The sequence below is a fragment of the Condylura cristata genome, unplaced genomic scaffold, assembly GCF_000260355.1.
Source record: "Condylura cristata isolate star-nosed mole 26May11 unplaced genomic scaffold, ConCri1.0 scaffold00007, whole genome shotgun sequence".
Lineage (NCBI taxonomy): Eukaryota > Metazoa > Chordata > Mammalia > Eulipotyphla > Talpidae > Condylura > Condylura cristata.
Window position 1 is genome coordinate 879635 of NW_004567108.1, and position 9124 is coordinate 888758.

The window sequence follows — 9124 nt, forward strand, 5'->3', positions numbered from 1 at the left end:
AAAGACATGTGTTTCTCTTTTTTGGTTGCTGAGTAATATTCCATTGTATATATGTACCACATCTTTCTAATCCAGTCATCTACTTTTGGGCATTTGGAAGCCACTTGTCATTTTATACAGAATTATACTGACGTGTTCATCGGAGTGACATGGGCTGTATAGATTATTATAGGGAAATAATCCAGCCATTATTTAGTGCCGATATCAAAGCGTCTCTAGATTACTACAGGGGAAACAGACGATCTAAAAAGATCGATACCACTTGGAAAAGATTAAATTTGGAGATGCCACGGGCCCTCCAGACCCAGGAACATTTATTCAGGTCTGCACCTATTTCTAGGGCTACTTTGGATTCATCTTGTCGGCGCCGTTATTTTGCTTTCTAAGTGGCGAGGTTCCTAAGTGCGAGCGGTTCCACCGTGCTGTTGTGACCCCTTCCCCGGCCCGGCGCTGTGCCCACTCAATCCCCGCACCGCTCACACACCCCCTGCCGTGCGGCGCCAGACAGGCCTGTGGCACCGCCGGGCACAGGCGGAGCCCTGAGCCCCAGAGAACGAGCCTCCCCTCCAGGGGCTGTTTCTGCGTCTATGCTTCCCGCTTCCACTTCATTACTTGGATTCTCCTTTTTACTTTGTTCTTCACTTGAGCTTCTTTTCTAATTCACAAGGTTGACTCTGAAATTGCTTTTCTGGGTGCTCACTTCCTTTTCGAGGGAGATGCTCATCGCTATAAAGTTATTCATCTACTCGGGCTCCTGCAAACTCACACACACACCTGCATGCTTATACTTATATCCATTTTGACACAATTCAAAATACATTCTCATTTCTTCTTTGGTTCACTCTTCGCCTTATCAGTTATTTAAGAGAATGCTAGATATTGTGTCCGAATGCATGGGAATTGTCCAAAGATCTTTCTGCTTCTGGTTTGTAATTTAATTTCACCATACTTAGGTAATACGCATCGTATTACATGGAGACTTAGAAATTCCTGTAGACCAGAATACAGTTTATCACAGTGACTCTTCTCTGCCCCAGTATGGAAAATTTTACAGTTATTGTGTTCCAGGGCAGGGAGAGGGGCACCCCGGGACCCCCAACCCTGCCTGCTCTAAACAGGTTCTGCCATCCGCTGCATCAAGACAGACATAAAAGCTTAAAGGGAAAGGAACTTTAATACAGTGAGTCTACAACACAGAACACAAAGAATATAGTTCCTAAATCAAACACCTGAAGTCACCCACCCCCTCGTGGGCAACAGTCCACCCAAAAGGGACTGGCCCGAACAAGGCCTGAAGCCGTCACAAGCCTAAAGCACCGGGCCGGGGCCCATGGAAAAGGGTCAGACAGGGTCAGACAAGTCTGGGAGGAAAAGAGCAACATCAAAACCAATATAAGCACCGCCACAGTCACCTTCCCACGGGTCTCTCCCCCACGTCTGCTTCAATCAGCCCAGGGCCACGAAACAAGCCCGGGTTGGGCGCACGTCTCTGCTCCGTGTGGCTCCTCAGGTCTGCTTCTGGCTCCATCCTGCTTCCTTCCTCCCCAGCTGCTTCTCTTCTCTGCTCAGCTCCACCCTCCTTGGGGGGGGGGGGAGCAGGGAACCTGGAACCTCCCCTTTTCCTAGGGACACCCTGTTACAGTTGGTAGCCCAGGAAGGTGAATTTCAAGTTGGCAGTGTATTTCAAGACCTCTGTCTGTGTGCTGGGTTTCTCTTTGATTTACCAATTTTTGAAGACAGTTATCGAAGCCACTGCAGTGGCTGGTTGTCCCTTTCTCCTCCGCGTCCCGTAAGCTGACTCCCGGCCGCCAGGCATCAGGCTGGACCACAGGCGGGGGCAGGGCGAGGGGGCGAGGCCAGCAGGGCGGATGCAGGGGCACCACAGCAGCCCCCGCCGCAGGGGCATCCCTGCGCGCACCCCGCTTCGTGCCACTGAGGTGGGGTCTCTGGTTCAAGAGCCGGGGCCCTCGGCTGGGCCCTGCACCCAGGGGTGCCCGGACCTGCCCCTGCATTTGGTTATAAGAGGCTCTGACGCTCACGAAGAAATATCTAGGTTTCTGTGGCATCCCCAGAAAGCCCCCCCCCCCGTTGCTAATGGTGTCCAATGTCCTAATTTTCCCTAATATTTACTTGTTGCTTCGAAGTGGACCTGGACTGGAGTGCAGCGGCCTGCTGGCAGCCAGCACCTCTGCCAGCCGCCCACGGTTCCGCTTTGAGCCTCTTTCCTCTTTATGGTTAAGCCGGGGCCTTGGGGATGCAGATACCGGTCTTACCCGGTGTGAGGCTCTGCCCCGTCCTGGGAGGCCTCCGCCACTCCCACTGAGACTCGGTGGTGGTGCCCGGGCGGACACCCCGGGGGCGGCCCCTCCACAGCGCCCCCTGCAGGCAGGGCCGCAGCCAGGCGGCTGGGCAGCGGCCTTTGCGCACCCCGACGGCCGTGCCAGGGCGCAGCACGGACCTGCGCCCCCAGAGTCTCGCGCGCTCTGCTCTGAAGCCTCAATCCTCTGAGCCCAGCAGCAAGAGAAGCTCAACTGAGCCACTTAGCTTTCGCGGTAGTTCTGTGAAAGCAGGCGTGACCGCCCTGCTTCCGTCCGGCGACGGACCGCGGACCGTCCAGGACTTTCTAAAGGCCACCCAGTCCCGGCCTGGCTGTCAGGGTGGGGGCCGCCCCGGGCCTTCCTGCACCGGCCCCTGGCATCACTCGCGGGCCTTCTCTGCACAGGCCGGGTAGTTTTGCCTGCGCATAAATGTCTCCCCGAGAGGCACCAACGCCCCCTTCATGGTTGCACTTATGGGGTGTCCCTCCGGGTGGTGGGGCCGGGCCGGGCGTGGACGTGATGAGCCCCTGTCCGCGCAGTCCAGCCCGACCCACGCCCACCCCTGGAGCAGGCTGGCCAGCCCCAGTGGGCAGGGTCCTCCTGCCCCCCGCGCTCTCCCCTGAACACACCTCCCCAGGCGCCCCAGGGCCGCTCACCAAACACTCGGGCTCCGTCCCGCGCCCGCATTATCATAGACAAACTCTGCTTCTCCGAGCGCCATTAAATATTGATTCATTTACTTGACTGAGCAAACTCTCCTGTGCTCGTGAAGTGGAGAGGGAGTTTTTTCCCAGAAGATTTAATATGAACAAACAAACACATCAGCAGCCCAACGGCCCAGTGCGGGGAGCAGAATGCAGGAGGGCACAGGCAGCGCCCAGCCTGCCCGGGCAGACGCCCCTGGGTGTTTCTCCGCGGACTCACCGAGGCGGCGCGGGGCCCTGGCGGGCAGGCGCCCGGGCTCAGCCGCGCGGGGCTCTGAGGGCGGATTCTGCTAGCAGGAAAGCGCAATGGCCGAGCGGGAGCTCCCGCGGGAGAGAGCGCCGTAAATGCTGCGTCAGCAATAAGCCGGCCAAACCGCCTCGGAGGGAAGCGGTCGATCAAAACAATTTCACAAAGAAGAGATTTGGGCAGGGTCTCTGCGCAGCTGCAGACGGAGAAGGGTCTCGCAGGGTGGGGTGCGGTGGGGCGGGGGCTCCCCAGGCGTCTCCCCTGCAGGGTCCCGCGCAGGGGTCTCCCACGCAGCCGCAGCAGGGCCGGGCCCCTGCGCCTTTCCCTTAGCTATTAAACAGGCTCTTTCAGAAAAGGCTGTTTGTACCTCAGGGCTGTTTTAGGTTCACAGCAAGATGAAAAGTCAGGTGCGGGGCTGCCCGCAGGCTCGGCCCGGACAGGCCAGCAGCCCGCCGCCACGCCCGAGTCCACTCACCGGCCCGCTGCGCTCCCGAGCAGTCACTGCAGGTAAGGGACAGGCACGGCCCTGCTGCCGTGTCCACGCTGTGTCCACCCGGTCGCCTGCCCACAGCCCAGACGCCCCCACTGTGCCCGCCGGCCATGCCGGGGTGACCCCCACCGCCCCTCAAGGCGGGGCTTCGGGCCCTTCCCGCGGGCAGCGGGGGTCTCCCAGGCGCGTGGGCGTTTCTGAGTCGGAGGCTCCCACGTGGGGTTTCCGCACTAACGTGGCCCCAGCTCTGAGATGTCAGGGAGGGTCCACTGGACGTTCACGTGGCGTCGCAGGACGCAGCACGCCAAGCTGCCCCCAGCGTGGTGGCTTCCGAACCCAGCAGCCTCCGCTGGCGAGGTGGGCCGGGGCGTCCCCGCACCTCGCTTCACGTGGCATTCGCACGTGTCTGAGGCCGGAAGCACCTGTTCAAACACAGGTGTGCACCTGTAAGTCCCGCTTGCTGAGGTGTCGGCGTTCAGCCTGCGTTTTCCTCAGTTGTTTGTGATCTTTATTGTTGTTGACTTTTTATAGTTTCCTTGCGTGGCTATTCATTTCTGTACAATGTGCGATTTCTCCACTCAGGTGTAATCGCCCACAATTCTGCCAACCCACGCCAGTCGCGTTCTCATCGCTGAGTTCTCCTTTTGGTACGTTTTGTGTATTTCCTTGCGGATCGATGTGGGTGGTGGGAAACGGTCACTTGTCTGGCACATCTTTGGCAGATGGTTTCCCCACTGGTGCATTACTGCGTCTGGCTTGGCTCTGCGTGACCACAGCCTGCTTGCACAGAACTTGCCATTTTCACCAAGAACTCTGCAGCTGTGGGTGTCCCCCCACGCCTGCCCCCTGTCCGAATCTGGTTTCTGTGAAGGATGCGAGCCGTGTCTGGGTTCTTTCCTTCGCCAGCGTCCCAGCGCCATTTATCCGAAAGACCCGTTGCTCCGGCCGTCGGGGCCGTCCCTGGACGCTCACAGGCCGCGGGGCAGTCAGGCTGTGCGCCTCCAGACGCCGCCACGCTCCGTCTCTCCAGGCAGCTTGGAGCAGTCCTGGGCCCCAGCGCCCCAGAACACTGAGTCCAGGTAACAGAGAAGCTGCGAGGGCTTGAACAAGATGGGGAGAATGGTATTTCCCAGGCTGAGAGCAGGACAGGGCAGACTCACAGGAGGCCCAGGAGGTGACCTGGGCGGAGGGGGGGCACTGGCCACCTCAGCAGGGACACTGGGCAGGCAGCCGCGGCCCTGGCTCCCAGGCTGCAGCGGCCGTGGGCTCCGGAGGACGTGGTGGAGGAGGAAGACGGGCAGTGAGGGACAAGCAGGCGTGCCCGCTGGGGAACCCCTCAGGCCCCAGCCAAGGGAGGCGCTTGGGGCTAGCCAGCCTTTGGGGGTGAGTGCCACCCAGCGCAAGCAGGTGAGTCTAGGAAGTGGAAGTGACCCCCAGTTTATGCGATCCCAAGAAAAGGCAGGCAGAGCCCCCCGCCCCGAGAGAAGGCGCCTGGCCCCCACGCCCTCCCCAGGAGCGTCCACCGCGAGGCCGCGCGTCCTTGAGCCAGCAGGCGGCTGGGGGTGGATCGTCCCAGGCCCCGTCTCCCGTGTGGGCCTCAGAACAGGGTGGCTTCAAGCAAGCGCGCCTGCAAAGGAGGCCTGAGCCTGCCAGCCCCAGCAAGGGGAAGGGGAGCCACCACGCCCTGCTCATTGCTCAGGGTCGTCCAAGGTCAGCTCGGCTTCCCGTCTGGGCCTCCGATAGCTGGTTCAGCCTCCACTTGCCAGCTGGGGGGCTGCCTTGCCCCTGTTCTCAGCGCTGACCCCTGGGCGCTGCTCATACATCTGGGCTGTCACTGGTGGAAGGACCCCAGCTCTGGGCTCCCTCGGCTGAGGGTGCTGCAGCCCTGCTGCCAGTGGCCCCCACTGAGCGCGCTGACAAACCTCCTCACTGAGCAAATTCTGCACTGTGCTATTACTGGTTTTAGGATGAGAAATGACTGTTCTGCACCTGCAGTCGGGCTGCTGAGCAGATTCCCAGGGGACATTCACACCTGACCCAGGTGAATCACCTGGGACACCTGAGCTCATGATGGCGCCAGCGAAGGGGCCGACCCTGCTGCCAACAAGCTTGTAACAGCCTTAGGGAAGCGGACGCGCTCGGTTTTCAGGTTATAGGCATCAGAACAGAGGCGCTGCGGCAACAGGGTTCAGCTTCAAAGTGCGGAGAAAATAGTAATAAAAACAGACACTGGGAAGATACACAAATATGACGGTTACCGGAGCCAGCTCGTCACCGCTACTCCTCTCAGAACCAGCCCAGGCGCCCAAGGCAGAGCGAGCAGGAGGCTCTGCTTTATCAACTGCAGCGCCCTGGGAGGTGACACCACCCAGCCTGCTGCTGGAGCCCCGCAGAGGCGCTGGGGTTTCTGTGAAGGACCCACCTGGGACCCGCCTGGGACCCCCCGGGACTCGCCTGGGACCCCCCTGGGACTTGCCTGGGACCCGCCTGGGACCCCCCTGGGGCCCGCCTGGGAACCCCTGGGACTCGCCTGGGACCCGCCTGGGACCCCCCTGGGACTCGCCTGGGACCCGCCTGGGACCCGCCTGGGGCCCGCCTGGGAGTCCCCTGGGACCCACCTGCCCCTGGAAGGAGACACCTGCCGCCCCTGGCCCTTTGGTGCACTTGTCTGCCCCCAGGCAGCCTCCCTTTGGGCAAACCCCCATCCCCAGCCTTCCCCACTCCCACACCCTCAGCAGGGACCTCAAAATTCCTGTCAGGTGACACCGTAGGAGCAGGACTATCGTCTGCAACGCGCCGGACGACTCGGCAATTTGCCATCGAGACGCTTCTGTGGGCGAGGGGGCCAAGTCACCCCAGGACTACAGGCGCGACCCCGCCGAGGGGCCCAGCCCCGCCGGCCTGGAAGTTCCTTACACGGGCCTTCAGCAGGAGTCCCGGGGACCAAGTCACGGGAGGCGGGACCGGGCCGGGGGGGCATGTGGGGGCATGACCGCAGCTCAGAGTAGCCGCTGCTCCTGCGGCCGCGGGCCTGGGCCTGCCTGGGCTCTCCGCTCAGCTGCTGACCTAATGACCGAGTGAACCAAGGGGTGCGGACCCTGCTTGTGGGCGCCACCCCGCACCGCCCACGTCTCGCTGACTGTGTGTGCCCCCAAGAACCGGAGCCGGAGGCCCAGGCCTGGCACCGCTGGCCGCGAGCCCCAGCCCACCTGCTCCTACGCGCTCCCTGCTCCCCACGGGGTAACCGGGGTGATCGCTGGCAGGAGCCGGCGGACTGGACACCCCCGCTCGGCCGTCGCGGCCCTCCGTCTGCACGCCGACATTAATGCCAGCAAAATTAGCGACTTGACAATTAGTGCCCCACTCACCTGAGAAGACATGAAAGGGAGAGAGGATTTTAGCAGATTAGAATGTGACACGCCGGGGCCCGTCACGCTGTGGCTTCCGGCTTTAACATTTTCATGCCTGCCTGGCAGGTTATTAAAATAAATGAGGGGCAGTGGCTGTGGCGGCCGCTCTCTAATGGGGCTGAGGACGCAGCAAGCCCCGCGCAAATGGACCGCTCTCAGAGCCGGGAAGGGCTCGCCAAAGTGGACAATTAGGATCATTTCTGCACAGCTGAGTGAAATATTCCTTGTTATTTTAATAATTCAGGCCCAGGGTAATTTTCGAGGCTGAGTTTGTCAAGATAATGTGCCCGAGCTTGTCTGCTTGTCATTTTCAACTCAATCCCACACATTGCAGGTGCAGCTCGCTTCCCAAACAGGGAGGTGCGCGCCCGAGAGCACCTTGTGGGCCGAGGCCGGGGGCGCGGGGCGTGGCGAGGCCAGGTGCCAGGCAGGTGCCAGGCAGGTGCCCGCGCGGGACGGAGCGCAGCGGAGGACGGTGCTGTGTGGGGCCTGCACGGCGCGGCCCACGCGGCGCGCCACAGCCACGTTCACCTACGCCGTCCCGGCATCAAATGTGCGAGCGCTTCGGACGTCCTGGTGGCCCACTCCAAGGCTCGCCTTGCCTGGGTTTCTCACGTGGACGGGTGGAATGACGGTGCTCGCTTTGGCGGCAGCCGCGCCGGGAGGGTTACCTGAGTCGCAGGCAGAGTGCGCTGTTCTGGCGGTCAGCGGTGGTTTCTGCAAGCGGAATCTGCCAGATGCTAGGCCCCGCAGATGAAAGCACCCCTCTCGATTACAAGAGCTGCGTGTGAAGCCCAGAGTGGCCACTCTGCCTAGACTCTAGCCTCGAAGGAAACAGTCACCTTAATTTGAAATCAAGAAGTTGCTAAAATTAAATTCTGACCGCAGGCCAGCCAGCCAGCCCAGCAGCTCAGGCCCCCTCCAGAGGCGATGGTGATGGGCCCGCTCAGCCCAGGCCAGCTGAGTCCATGCGGCTCGCCATTCAGACTGCCAAGCATTCTTTGCTTGAAGGAAGAGTTTCCAGTAAAAACATCATCAACAATTAAGTTCTAACACCATGGCCTTTGGCAAAAGAGAGATTTTGCCGTCTGAGTTCCCTCAGAAGAGACACAGCCAGCGTCATCAACGGGTGTTCTCCAGCATGAGCTGTGTGATCTCAGCGGGGTCTCTCTGCCTCCACCTAAGTGGATTAATCAGTAAAATTGGCGGGGGTAGGGGATAAGCCCTAACACCGCAGGTGATAAGCGGGACAAAACCCACGGCGATGCATAACTTGTGCTGCCTGGAAATTCCAAAGGCCCATGGATCTCAGTGTGTCACAGGAGCGGGGCCCCGGCTCTGAACTCGGAGGGAAGATGGTGTTTGCATCAGAAAGTGCACAGTTTATGCTTCCCCACCTCCGTCTTTGCCCTCGGGTTGTTCTTTCGTCACAGCAGAGAAGAGCTTGTGTGGAGAAGCGCTGAGCTCTGTAGCTCAGGAGGAAGTGCCCTTCCAAACAGGGCCGATTTTATTATCTCCAGGACTAGGCGTTCCGGCCCCGGAGTGAGACGCAGGAGAGGCGTTCTTTGGAATTCTGGGTCAGATTCAGCGGGAACCCAGAAGCAAGCCCAGGCAGCCCAGAACCTTCCTGGATCTCTGTGGGTCAGGCCGTCCCAGAGGGAGCTGCTGTGTCCTCACCCCCTGTCCTGCCCCACCACCCTCGAGCCGCACACGGCCCAGTCAGCACCGGGCTGCAGGACGTGCATGTGCAAGTGAGCCGCAGCATGGCGACTTCCTCGGGAGCTCCCCAGAGCAGGCTCACTTCTCTCTGGAGCCAGCGTGGGCGGGTGGATGCCCCAGCCATCCTCAGCAACCCACCTGGCCTTCGCAACTGTCCTGTCCAGCTCTCTTCCGTCTGGACAGAGGCCGGAGAGGGGCTGCGGAGCTCACAGGCCCACGTGGCATGAACTCCCCAC